The sequence below is a fragment of the Mastigoproctus giganteus genome, chromosome 4 (assembly GCF_048544385.1).
Source record: "Mastigoproctus giganteus isolate SK-2022 chromosome 4, ASM4854438v1, whole genome shotgun sequence".
Taxonomy (NCBI): Eukaryota; Metazoa; Arthropoda; class Arachnida; order Uropygi; family Thelyphonidae; genus Mastigoproctus; species Mastigoproctus giganteus.
The window spans coordinates 213,851,251-213,865,635 of record NC_143578.1 but is presented as its reverse complement, the minus strand read 5'-3'; the positions used below and the strand labels follow the sequence as shown (position 1 = coordinate 213,865,635).

The window sequence follows — 14,385 nt, the reverse complement described above, 5'->3', positions numbered from 1 at the left end:
AAAAATTATCTGAAGCAGATTCAGGAGAAATCAGATGAAGGAAAGCCTTAGAAGATAGCGTGGAGAGAGCCTAAGATGGAAGCCTGAAACCTCGGTGCAGAAGAGAAAAAGGGCAATCCTGAACTTTAGTGTCGTGAGTCACGGTCAGTCTTCAAGTCACCACCAGCTCCAACCTGGCGTAAATTGTATTCTGACGGGCAGTTCCAACTTGATTGAGCATGCGTGACACTGACTATATACGTATACTAGCAGTGCAATTTTTTTTTCGTTTTCAGAAAGAATAAAAACAATTTCCAGATACATAAGAATTTGATTATAAAAATAAAAGTACATAGTTAAGAAAACAATAATGGACAAATCTATATACTTTTTTTTTTCGTTTTCAGAAAGAATAAAACGCAATTTCCTCCCTCTTGAGAATTTGAATATAAAAATAGGAGTAGATAGTTATAAAAACGATAATGGAAATCGATCAGTATTAATTTTTAATTATTGTTTTCAGGTATTTTGTATAGCCTGAAAATAATAATATAAGTACATTTTTTGATTTTTTTTTTTTATACACAGTACGTATTTGTAATAATTTGTGAATTACATTTGTGAAAAGGTTATTTTTTTTTTTTTTTTTTTTTTATGTGAACCCCAAACACGACAGGTATTAGAACCTATAGTACTTAGTACCGTGCTTGGGTTGGAGGTTGAGAAGACGAAAGAGGTTGAGAAGACAAAAGAAGATAAACGAGGAAGATGAAAAGTTGGTTCTGTGAGTTTGAAGTTGGACAGTAAATGGATGTTGGCTGGTGGCTGCACGTGTTCTGACTGTTTTCAAAGAGAGAGCGGGAATTATAGAAGCCAATTCAGAAGAACAGTGCCCATGGATGTATCTGTAGAAGAGGCATGCAGCAGAAACAGTACGTCTATGAGACAGAGAGTGGAGAGACTCTGTTAGAGATGAATCATTAATTAACCTAACTGCCCTCTTCTAACTGGAGTCAAGAAGCCTGAGAGTGGTTTTGGGGGGCCCCACCCCAGATGTGGGAACAATATTTAAAGGCAGGGCGGATTTGCGATTTATACAGAGTGAGCAGCTGTTTGGAAGAAAAGTAACGCCGGGAGCGAAAGAGAAAACCAAGTTTTTTAGAAACAGAGGAAGCAATATTTGTAATGTGCTTGTGCCAAGAGAGATTAGAATTCAGGGTAATCCCCAAAAGAGATATATCATTTTGCCTAGAAATCGGAGTGTCACTAAAGATAAGCATAGGAGCAGAAGAATCCTTTTTGCTAGATATAAGACAAGACTGAGTTTTAGAAGGGTTGAAATCGACTAAGTTGTCTTTTCCACACTGGAGAATTACCTGAAGATCGGCATTTAAGGAATTGGTAGCAGATTTTCGAGAAGTTGAAGCTGATTGAACAGGACAAGGTTTCTCAAAATGGAAAATTGAATGCAATGTGCTATCATCAGCAAAACTATGGATAGGATTTCCAGTCAATGGAAGAAGGTCATTAATATACAAGAGGAAAAGAGTGGGGGAAAGAACTGAACCTTGGGGAACACCGGCATTAGTGAAGAAGTTAGAAGACAGAGAGCCATCTACCATCACCTTCAGTGAGCGATCAGAGAGAAAACTGGATAACCAATTACTAAAAACAGTTGGCAAACCATAAGATGGAAGCTTGTTTAGAAGACCTTTATGCCAAACACGATCAAAAGCCTTTGAGATGTCAAGAGCAACTACTTGTGTTTCACCGAACCTTTCCATTGAATTAGTCCATAAATGGGTAACATAAGCCAGAATATCACCAGTGGATCGACACTGACGGAATCCATACTGGCGATCGTTGATCAGACGGAAGGTTTCTATGTAGTTTAAGAGTTGGCGGTTAATTGATTTCTCCATTACAGAAGTAATTGCAATGGGACGATAATTGGATGGGAGGGATTTGTCACCCTTTTTAGGAACTGGCTGGATATGAGCAAATTTCCAAGCAGAAGGAAAAACACCTTTGGAATAAGAAAGTGAAAAAAGGCGGCAAAGAATAGGAGTAAGTTCAGGAGCACAGGTTTTGAGAACAAGTGCAGAAATACCATCAGGACCTGGAGCTTTCTTAGCATCAAGATTCATCAAAATCCTTCTGATATCCTTTTGACGGAAGACCACAGGAGGCATTGAATGGAGCGTGTTGGGAATGTTGGGAGGTGTTTTACCAAGATCATTAATACATGAGCTGGAAGAAAAATGGGATGCTAGCAGGTCAGCTTTATCCTTGGCTGATGTGATAACAGAACCATCTGGTTTGGACAAAGGTGGGAGCAGAGATGGGCAAAAGTTTCGACCAATAGCTTTGGCATGAGACCAGAATGCTCGGCTACCATTAGGGAAAGAAGCAAGTTTTCTACTCTTAGACTGTTCAAACCCTAGTTTAGACTGATTAATAACTACTTTACAATTGTTGCAAGCTTTGGTGTAGGCAGAAAATGTAACTGAAGAATTAGAAACAAGCCAATTATGATATGCAACATTCTTCTCTTGAACAGCCTTAGCACATTTATTGACAAACCAAGGTCTAGATAAAGGACGAGATTTTAAAGTGGAGTGTGGGATAAAGGATTCCATTCCTGCATGAATAATTTCACTGACACGACCTGAGCAAACGTTCACATCAGACGTTTTGAAAAAGTAATCCGACCAAGGAAAAGAAGTATCGCAGGTCATCCCATTTTGCATTCTTGTAATGCCAAACAACACGAGGTTGGAAATAGCCATGAGATAAAGGTTCCATTGGAGAAGAGACAATCACCAAGTTGTGATCTGAAGTGCCTAAAGGACCTCTCACTTCGACCGTGTGCTTAGAAGGGTCGTTTGTGAGAAAAAGATCAAGCGTATTGGCTGTATGATTAGGATTGTCCGGTATTCTTGTGGGTAAATGAACAATTTGTGCTAGGTCATTAGTAATTGCAAAAGCCTCAGCATCTCGACCTGATGGGTCGGTGTGACTAGAAAACGGAAGCCAGCTGGAGTTGTGAACATTAAAATCACCAAGGAAAATTACTTCACTGTTAGGAAAGTTGGACTGGAGAAAGTCAAGTTGCAAAGAGAGGAAGTCAAAGAGCTCCAAGTGATTAGTGCAGTTGGGAGAACGGTAGAGACAACAGATGAATTTGACACAATGAGGTAGAGAGATTTTAAGCCAGAGAAGATCAAAGAGAGTAGATTCCAAATTGCCAAGTCTCTGACAGGGAATATCAGAACGGACATATGCACAAGTACCACCTTTGAGGCGAAAGGAATCATACAGCGAATAATTTGGGCATCTGATATGAGCAGTAGTTGGATCAACCGATAACTGAGATTCTGTCAGAAAAAGTACATGGGGTTTGGCAGACTGCAAGTGGAAATGGACATCGCTGAGATTAGAATTGAGACCACGTATATTTGTGAAATGAATTAGGAAGTGCATGGGAGGTTTAGATCTTTTCGCAGATAAGCTTACTCTATTAGTTTGACAGTTCATGGTGTATTCAATAGTAAGAAAAAGTTAGTGGGACATGCTGTATGAAGTAATGAAATTTTTGGATATGGCATACATGTGGTAAGAATATACCCAGATCCTTGACATAACGTGGCCTTGACAATGCTCTGACTCCCTCCAGTCACTATCTGGTTAAGTAGAGGTAGCAAGATTGTACACTAGCTGATCTGGAAGCCTCCTAGAGAGTTACCAATAGGTTCGGTCCAGTGTACTAACTAGCGGCCGGCCTGCGAAAACCGTTTTAGAGCTGTACCCTCGAAATGTAAGGAATATTGGATCTCGCCACGACGTTCATCATAACCTCAAAAGTCATCAATCACATTGCATGATGGAAGAGATGGGGAAGGGTTGACCGGAACTTAGCTCTAGAGACTAAACATGGGTTCCACCACTTCAAGCCTCCAATAAGCAAAGTGGTGGTATTTCACCGGTTGATGAGAGTCATCTACCACTTAGTATTGACTGGTAACATAGAGGGGCGGCGTTCCTCCATGCGGTGTGGGCGCCACACCTCGACCCCTGCTTACGTTGGTTCACACCTGGGTGGTCAACAACCATGTACTTGTGCATGGAGGTTATACCCAGGATTACTAACAGCCCCACCATCGTGAAGGTGCAAACAGAGGATTTGGCTGTCACAGACCGTCCAGACTTCGCCGAAATTGGGTCCACTTGACTTGAGTGTCACCCGAATATCAGTTCCATCAACGTTTTAGACTCCCAGGTAGCAAGTACAGCTTGTCTGGCATATCTGAGAGAATGTCTGTGACAATCTCAAGGATCAAATAAATAAAAATACATATAGTACTTAATGATATAGATCCAATGATTTTAACTTTCTATTTATATACACGTGTATCTTCCCCAAAAGATTCATTCAGGAGTATTGTGTTATCGAAACTTATCCAAACACATGTTTGTTATGAATTTTTCTGTTTCTGTCTTATGAATTTTTCTGAAAAATTCTGTTATTACGAATTTTTCTTACCCTGCATGTAATAGTAGCTTCTTGTGAAAGGCCCTCGAGTTAACTCAAATTGTTAAAAATCACCTTAGATCAATAACTGGACAAGAACGACTAACCAATATATGAATTGTATCCATTGAAACTTATTGCACGAAACATAAATTAGGATAAAATTATTGATGATTTCGCTTCGGCATTAGGGAGAAAAATTGAATTAAAATAATGCATCTTCATTGCGCATGTTCACTGTTTATTGTCACTTGAAATGGTTTTTGACAAATATACTACCATACCTTTTGGAACGTTTAATATATAAATTTAACTTTCCAAAGACTATGGTAGTACATTTGTTAAAAACTATTTGAAGTGACAATAAACTGAACATATATATAGTACTTAATGCTAAAGGTCCAATGATTTTAACTGTAGAGCGAAAAATTAACATAAAAATTAAATGAACAGGGAGGGGAAAGTATAGGTAACAAAAGTAAAACTGTAGCCGAAAGTCTCCAAATAATTTAGAAGTTCAATTAAACCCAAATAATAAAAAATCCAGTTAAATTTTTTGAATCAAAAGAAAGATAGTATAAATGTAAGCATATATTGAACATCGCTGACCGACAGAGAACGCAATTTAATAATTAAAATAAGAACAAATGCAAAGTATAAAGCATTTGTACCATATCCAGGACATAATGTAAGAATTAGTCGTTATGATAGTTGTAGAATAAGAAGAATAAAAACTAATAGAGTAGGAATAATAGACCCTGAACTCCATAAAGGCGAAAATATAGTAGTACAGATAAAAAAAATTTCTCCTACATCCTCAGATTACGCTAATAATTTCGGAGAAATAAGAACAAAGAGTGTAGGACAGCTTAAAGACGATACAAGAAATAAGTTGCGGCTCGGGTATGCCCAGGATCACAAACCCGTTCCTATAGTGGGACCCTGGGCTGAATTTGAATGTCACCTTAGCGTGAACTTAAGTATATGCAGTGTGATTATAAAATAACATAAAATAAAATAAATGATACACTATAATTTGCAGGCCGGTGGGTATAAGTTTTCTAAGTCGTAAGACACCAAGAAAGCAAAGTGTACATAATATATGGCTCTAAATCCGTAATTATGGTAATTATATTGAAGCAATGGGTTCAGAAAATAAATTTTTGAAATTAATTATATTTATCGCCTTCCTGAAGTGGTATTTCAGGTAAGCGATGGGGAAATTATTATTTATCAACTTAATGTACAATGCTATTATGTTTGCTGCACAGGTTGTGTTTTTATTGCAAATAGAAGCAATCCTCAGGCATTGGGATAAAATGATATTAGCATGCACTGATTTCGATATATTAGATCTCCAGTTTGTACGGCCGACTACATTGAAATTAAATGCGTCTCTTTTATTATATACGTTTACATCTATACGAAGATCCAGGTAATTTGCTATAGTATCAGAACTATTATTTTTTTCCAATACAAGTTCTTCTGTATATAATGTGCTGTAATCCTGAACGAAATGAGGACAATTAAACACACATAGATCATCTACGTATCTGAGTATAAGTAGGTTATCTTGGAATGTTCTTTCTGTAGAATATAGATAGAAGTTTGCAATTATGCAGGATGCTGGACTTCCCATACGGGTGCCATTCACTTGTAAGTATAACGAAGTTCCGTCATATACGTAATTCTTAAAAATACATAGATTTATTAGAGTATCCCAGTAGGTTAAATCAAACTTTATAGCATTTTTATGTTCGAAATATAGTTTTTGGAGAACATCTTTTAAATTGTCCAGATTGATACTGTGAATAAACGGTTAAAGTCAAATGTTTGTATTTTATGAATATTGTTATTTTTTATTGAATTTATAATCGGTAAGTTGTTATTTTTATAATAGTTTTATTTACATTATTTAATATAGTTTTAAGTAACTTTTCTAACGTTTTACCTGGAATTTTAGCATAACTATCTCTACGTGATGTTATGAATCTAAAATTCAATAGGTGATTTATGAAATTTAGGTATACCATATAAAAACGGATATTTTAGGTTATTGTACTTTAACTTTAATTTTTTATGTAATGCTATTAGTTTTTTGATTATTCCATTAGGGGAAGATGCTATGTATTTGTATGTGCTACTGGACTGCAGTTCATTTTTAATAATTTCTATGTAATATGACTTACATATAATTGCATAATTGCAAGCAGCTTTGTCAACCAGAGTAATTACAAAATGTTTGTGTATTTCTTTGAGCCGCTGATTTATCAATTTTGTATTATTTAGATTATCGGGTATGAATTTCAATTGATTATATTTGTTAAATATGATATTTAGCATTGTGAACAGCCACATGTGGCATGCCTCAACCGGTATGTTATATTTGTATGCAGATCTTATGCAGTAATTTAATAAATCTAGATATAACAGTTTTTTAAAAGTTGATTTATGAACAGGTAGATTAGGTCGAAACTCAAAACCGAGTGATAAAATATCTCTAAGCTCGGGATATAGGATTATATCTAAATTGCTGGTTATAATGTGGTTATGGTTAGGATCTACGTATCTAAGAAATGAAGGCTTGTGGCAAACACATATATCCTGTCCAATATTGTGAAGGTTTGTAGCTATTATTTTATAGTTACATGCTTTGAGACCAAATGGTTTAGCATATCTAAATCTGATATTAATATGTAAGTTATCAATAGGTAGCAAGTCGTTACATAAGTTAATAGTTCTATGTATATCCAAATTATTCATCATTTTATTTTGAAAATATAAGACAAGGACAGAGTTTTCTGGTTGCTTGTTAATATTCAAAATATTAATTCTGAATTTAACAATGTCTAGTATAATGTGCATAAGGTGACAAGATCCAAACACATAATTATTATCTTTCCTGTTTAAGGCTTTGAGTGCACTAAATTTAATGCTGAAGAGTGTATTATGTATTTTACCAATGTTTATAGGATTGGTGTCCCAAATTTTAAATAAATCTAAGAAACCCGCTAGCTGTTCTCGGTCGCTCTTAAATGTTTTACATTTACTATATTTTCTTTTACATTTAGATTTATGAAGTTTGACCAATACATTTAACATTACATTGGAATGTTAAATGTATTGGTCAAACCAGTAACAATTTACATATTAGAATGAATTTACATCGTTGAGACATCAATACTTACAATAACAAGTCTAGTAAGAAAACAGGTAATCTTGAACATGATATTGAATTTAGACATTTCCAAAAACATACTTTTGGTAATATTTTCATTTAAATACTTAATGTATCATTTATTTTATTTTATGTTATTTTATAATCACACTGTATATACTTAACTTCACGCTAAGGTGACATGCAAATTCAGCTCAGGGTCCTACTATAGGAACGGGTTTGCGATCCCGGGCATACCCGAACCGCAACTTATTCCTTGTATTGTTTTTAAGCTGTCCTACACTCTTTGTTCTTATTTCTCCGAAATTATTAGGGTAATCCGAGGATGTAGGAGAAACTATTTCTTATCTGTATTACTATATTTTCGCCTTTATGGAGTTCAGGTTCTAATATTCCTACACTATTAGTTTTATTCTTCTTACTATCTGCATGTTTCTCTTTGCGTTAACTTTAATTAATTGATTAATTATTTATTTTTATTTTTACCATATCCATCACATAGGGGTCACCACATATATATTAACTCACTAGAGGGATTATTATTTCATAACGACTAGTTGTTAAATTATGTCCTGGATACTGTACAAATGCCTTATACTTTGCATTTGTTCTTATTTTAATTATTAAATTGCGTTCTCTGTCGGCTCAACGATGTTCAATATATGCTTACATTTATATCTTTCTTTTGATTCTTTAAAAAAAAAAATTAACTACCTTTAATTGGTTTAGATTCAAATTACTTAATAAATATTGATCATTACAGATATTGATCATTACAGAAACAAAACTCCTTGTCGTTTTTTGCCTTCAGTCTGGGTGGTTGGCCCCAGTTGAAGTCATCTGGATTGTGGGTAGACAACGATAAGTATTATGTATATAAATACATATATATTTTTTTTATATCCCTTTCTTTTTATTTAAATCCAGCTTGGTATTGTCTGCTTGAATTACCTTCTATATCATTATCTTCAATATTATACTAAATTATTTTTTACACATTATGGTCGTAATGCATAATTGCTCTAGCAACTGCATTGACGCATAAATATTAGTTACAACTGGATATAATTTACTAACTTTCTTTCCATATTACTCACATATATATATATTTGAATGTTTGAAATAGTTGAAAACTGAATCTTTCATAACAAAAAAAAAATAATAAAAAGGTAAAGCAAACATCAGAGGCAGCAAAAAGCATATTCGTCTACATGATGCCTGAAATATAAAAATAAATTAGAATGAGGATTAAAAAATAAAAATAATGCTAGCAGCATGGCAAGACAGAAGAGCGAAAATAGTCAAAATTAAACATAACGATCAAACCAACAGGGGGGAAAGAGAAGGGTAACAAGAGTAAAAATATTGCTGCAGAAACTCTGAGATAATTTAGAACATCTAAATGCAAAGATAATAAAACGGCGTCTCCTCTGACGGGCACAAAGTCCAAATGTATGTAAAATATCACCAACAGAGATGTAAACGAACTACAATAAAATAAATCCAAAATAGACTGACCATTATACCTCATCTCAACAGAGGACCCCAAGCCAATAATGGTCAGGGATTCGCTGCATTTCGATCACTAGACAAATCGCCGCAAACACGAGTCGATCGAAAGATCAGTCCGCCACCCGATTCCCAGATCGAACCGCCCATGCAGAGGACCTGAATAGCGGTGGTCCTGATCAGCGAAAATTAAAAATAGGACAGATACAAGCACTCCAATAAAGCCACACTGTCGGGGGGGGGGGGGAGAAGAAGAAGAATGTTAATTGTCACGGCGCAGATGTGGGGGAGGATGCGACGCCTATATGATGTTAAATGAAGATAGGGATTTCAGGTGCTCTTAATATTTTTAATTACCAGCGCACTCAAGTTCTGAACATTCCCTTAGCTTATTATATCCATCTAGTGGTAAATAGGACAATAATCTCGTATATCCTGAATATTCTAAAAGGGGAGAATCACCCCACTAACAAAATATCGCGATTTGTGATTTACATTAGAGACTTCAGTCATGCAAAATTAGCTTAAAATCTCTAACGCCGCTAAAACTTTTCTTGGCTCAACAACTGGTTTTTCTCTGGTGTAAATGAAGAGTTAGCAGAGAATTATTTCAAACAAAACATTTAATATAACAAATTAATAAACAAACATACATAACACCATCCATCCAAGAAGATTAAAGACATGAACATTCTAATATAATGTATGCTACATTTATGATATTAAGTCATCATAATAATTAGTCATAGTGGTCATTCGTTTGAGCCTATATTATAGTACTTTCTAATAAATAGTCATTGTCATCGCTTTACATTGAAAATGCGTTATTGGAAATATCAATTTATTAGCCATATCTATTAAGTTATCAGAATACTAAAAAAAAAAAACATGATATACTAGACATAACATTAAGAAGAAATATATATTCTTAGGAAGAAATCATCGTTCCTTATGGGTAAGAATTAACATGAACATTTTCTATTCAGTTATCATTTCCTCACAATCATTTCACTCTTACGAAAAGGGGTTCTCATTTACCCCATTTTCCTCTCTTGCTGTCCTCTCATGGGTACCTTCATCCAGACGAACTGGGCGGTGGCCTTCTCCTTGGCGACGACACCATATCACAAATAAATACTATCACGACATTTTTCGTGCACTATGGTCAAAAACTGCTTCAATGACACCTTCCAACGCTCTCGGCTCTATTCAACCCTAATAAACTCCCTTGGGTCTCCCAGGACCCAGTTTTTAAAGGGAGAATATCCTCCATAGTTTACATAAATCTCAGATATGATTGGACTCTCCAGTGCTCGTCTCATGCACCTGGACGGCACGTGATGGAAAAGGAATGATCACAATGTCCCCCCATCTCTTTCAATCTGTGTCCGGCCCTGTCCGGTAACTACCCGAATACCAAGAGCATTTCCATATTTGGCCCTACTGCTGATATCCACACGCATGAATACCACTAAAGGCATGTAATTTATGTCCTAGCTAGTAGCATAAGGCTTCTTTGTTTATAATATAGGTTATTTTAATTAAGAAACAGCTCAGTAGAACTTCGTGGGAGTTTTATTTACTACTATGCTTCGTTATAATGGAGTTGATAATTGAGTATTGCAAGTAAAAGATTCTGTAGAAATACTTAGTAAGTGGGCATAACAAAGGAATAGGGGAGTACTAAAAGGTTAATTTTGTAATAAGAAATATGTAAAGGGGGGAGTTTTAGAAACAATTAAAAAAGCATAAATTAAAACTCCATTATGACAACACCACTGACAAAAAGTAATCTTAACCAGATTATGTATACGAATAATGAACTATAGATGGCAGCACGGGCACAGCGTTAGCAATTCCATCCACTACTGTTATGTGATATAATTATACATATATTTGAATAATGTTTGAAATAGTTGAAAACAATCTTTCATAATAAAAATATATATATAGATAGAAAGTTAAAATCACTGGATCTATAGCATTAAGTACTATATGTATTTTTATTTAAGTCACCTTTTCACAAATGTAATAATTCACAAATTATTACAAATACGCACTGTGTATAAAAAATAATCACAAAATATACTCATATTATTATCTTCAGGCAATACAAAATATATTACCTGAAAATAATAATTAAAAATTAATATTAAATACCTATTTCCATTATTATTATCATTCTTCTTTTTACTGGTGAATCCCTTCTCTCTCTCTCTCTCTCTCTCTCTCTCTCTCGGGCTAATTCAGAAAAAAAAATTTTGGCTGGTGCAGCATAAGCCTCAGGCTTCCTTGCACCATATGGGCTAATAATAATAATAATAACTGTCTACTGTATTTTTATTTTTATAATCAAATTCTTATGTAGTCAGGAAATTTTTTTTATTCTTTGTGAAAACTAAAAAAAATATAGTTTTTCCCAGTATTGTTTTTATAACTATCTACTTTTATTATCAAATTCTTATGTATTCAGGAGTTTTTATTCTTTCTGAAAACGAAAAATAACAAAATAATTACTGCGAGTACGTAGTACATTGCCAGTACGTAAAAAGATAGATAGTGAGTGTCGCGCATGCTCCGTGACAATTCTCAACACAGACCAGCAGATATAGTGAGTGTCGCGCATGCTCAGTCAAGTCGGAACTTCTCCTTCTGAATATGTAAACCGACAGATACGGAGAGTGTCGCGCATGCTCCGTGACAATTTCCAGCACAGACTGGCAGATACAGCAGCAACCAGAAGATAGAATGTGTCGCGCATGCTCAGCAAGTCGCAACTGAGATCAGAATAGCGATGACTTGCAAGCTCAGGCTGACCAGAAAAAGATAGGTAAGCGATATATTAAGTACACACTAAGTTAACAAGAAGGACTGTTAGTGAAATAGTGGGGTAATTAATGAAAAGGGGGTAGTACTAGAAAGTAAAGTGAAGCATAAATTATCTCTGAGATAGATATACTAACAGTTTATTACAGGTATGTTAAAAAAAGGTTAGTGTATAATGCAATTGAAACGAAGGAATGAGTAATAGATGAAATATCCATAATGCGTTAGAAGGGTAGTATAAGAAAGATTCTGAATGTTTTAAAATGATAGATAATTAAGTTATATGAGCAACTCTGAATGCATTGTTTTAATTCATGAAGATTTGTTGGTTTATCTGAATGTAGGGACAAGTAGGGACTTTAGGATACTGAAGATTGGTCTACAAGTATATTGTAGTGTAGGGAGAACAAAGGGTTGAATGATGAATGTAGCATATTTGATTATTACTATATGAAACAGTATTTTATCTAGGAGTAGAGAAAATAGATATAGTGAATGTACAAGTGTTAGGAGTTAATTAGGAAATAAGACAAGAGTGAATCATGTTTTTTTATATAATTGTCAAATCAGATTAACTAGTGAAGGGAAACCGGAATAAGAATAATATATGCAAGGCATCTCTGATTTAACTTTGTATGTCAGATTATATGCTATCTAGTTCAGTTGTATATACGTATGTAATAAATTTCATGTTTTATTTTCACTTTGAGTCCTGCTATTCTAAATAACACACGTCTTGCTTGCCTAGTTAAGAGTTTGCTCTCCACACAATTTGGCGAGAGAATCCTGGAAATTGATTAAGGGGAAACAAAAGAAATTACCCTCAAGATCTTGAGAATCTTCTGTGAGATATAATGAATAATAACATTAAATTATCCCTCCCCCACATCGTCATCTGTGCGTGGGTGGAAATGGACAGGAGGGGTTCGTTTTCATGGGTTTCTAATATTTAATAAACAAGTGTTATTTTTTGATATTCCATATAATGCTGCTTTATTTTTACTGTTAATTTATATAGCGTATTATCATCTAAGAGCATATTGCCCCATCGCGTATTATTCTGTGAAAGTGTGCGGGCTCAAGTTGTATCTTGTGAGGGCATAAAAAGCTGGCAGAATAACTCAGGGAAATGCTGAAACACTTCAGTCTTTCTGCACTAATCCCTTGTTTCTTAGAAATCTGTTAATTTTAGAGGAAAACGAGGAAAAAGCTAAATGCATACTTTTTGGTGAGTTGCTTTAAGAGTTTGGCACATACTTTAATATTTCTTTCGTTTATTTACTCTATCCAGCGATTATTATTGGTGGTAGTGATTTTTAGGTGTCTCAGTAACTTGGACCACACATATGCATTAAATGACTCCATCTAAAGTCGGCTGAGTACAGCCCTGATTAAAGAGGCCCCTAAAAATTCCTCCACTTCCACAAGTGTGGAAGCCAGATCTCTCAAAGAGCTCGCAAGCTGCGCAACCACTGTACTGTCATAGATCAGTTACGCTTTAAGAAATAAGGTGATCTCAGACATTTTTAATACTCCATTCACTCAACATTCGCTGATTTTATTCGCATTATAAATTAAAATTAATAACAAACGAAGGAATATTTTAAGGGGCTCCACAAAATATTTCGGATTATAAAAGCAATCTATATATTCTTAAACAGAGATTAAATAACTTGTTTGTAAAATTTCTTACCTGAATCAGGAAAACTGCAAAGGAGACGACGAACATCAATTTCATGAGATGCAACATTTTGCCAAAACGCACTTAATAGTACAGTACTCAAAATGGTAGAATTTTTTGATGAAATTAAATATTCTCTTTACTTATATAGGCAAAAATCGGAATTACGTGAATTCTGCGAACACACCCAACCACTCAATTCCTCCAATAAACTACGGCGGTTTTCAATGCATTTTTCCCATCAAATTATATTTCCGCAAATATTTGATGTATAATCCCTGCGCAATGACGTATTACAGGTGTACATTAACGTGGCCAATATCGCAGCTAGTGTGAATTATTCATATCACGTGTATCTGAGTATCTCTTGCCTGTGTGTACTGATAGTTCATTTTAATTTAGATGCGTCCCTGACTAGTCGTCATAAAACGTGGTATTTCACTATGCCACTTACCCACATATAGTGAAGGGTATCCAGTACACCCCTTAGTATATTTTCACAGAAAGAAATGAAGCACCAATAAGACACTGCAAACAGTCATATGGAGTTCTTATCTGGAGCAGAGAGAGATTCTTAAAACAATAGCAGTGTGGTTCACAGTTTCGTCGGTGAAAGGCAAGACTATTTCTAAAGCATTCAATGAATTTCATTTGAATTGCCAGTAGAGTTTAAGAAAGACA

The 14,385-nt window shown here is 34.9% G+C and overlaps 1 long non-coding RNA gene across 1 annotated transcript in view; it reads right to left on the bottom strand.

Moving 5' to 3' along the window:
• The window catches only part of LOC150087393 (uncharacterized), a 34,819-nt gene extending 21,013 nt beyond the window's left edge, over positions 1 to 13,806 (bottom strand). Inside the window, exon 1 of the long non-coding RNA XR_016546880.1 lies at positions 13,717 to 13,806. This is a non-coding gene — a long non-coding RNA (uncharacterized LOC150087393). The remainder of the gene's footprint in view (positions 1 to 13,716) is intronic.
• Positions 13,807 to 14,385: the final 579 nt, after the last annotated feature.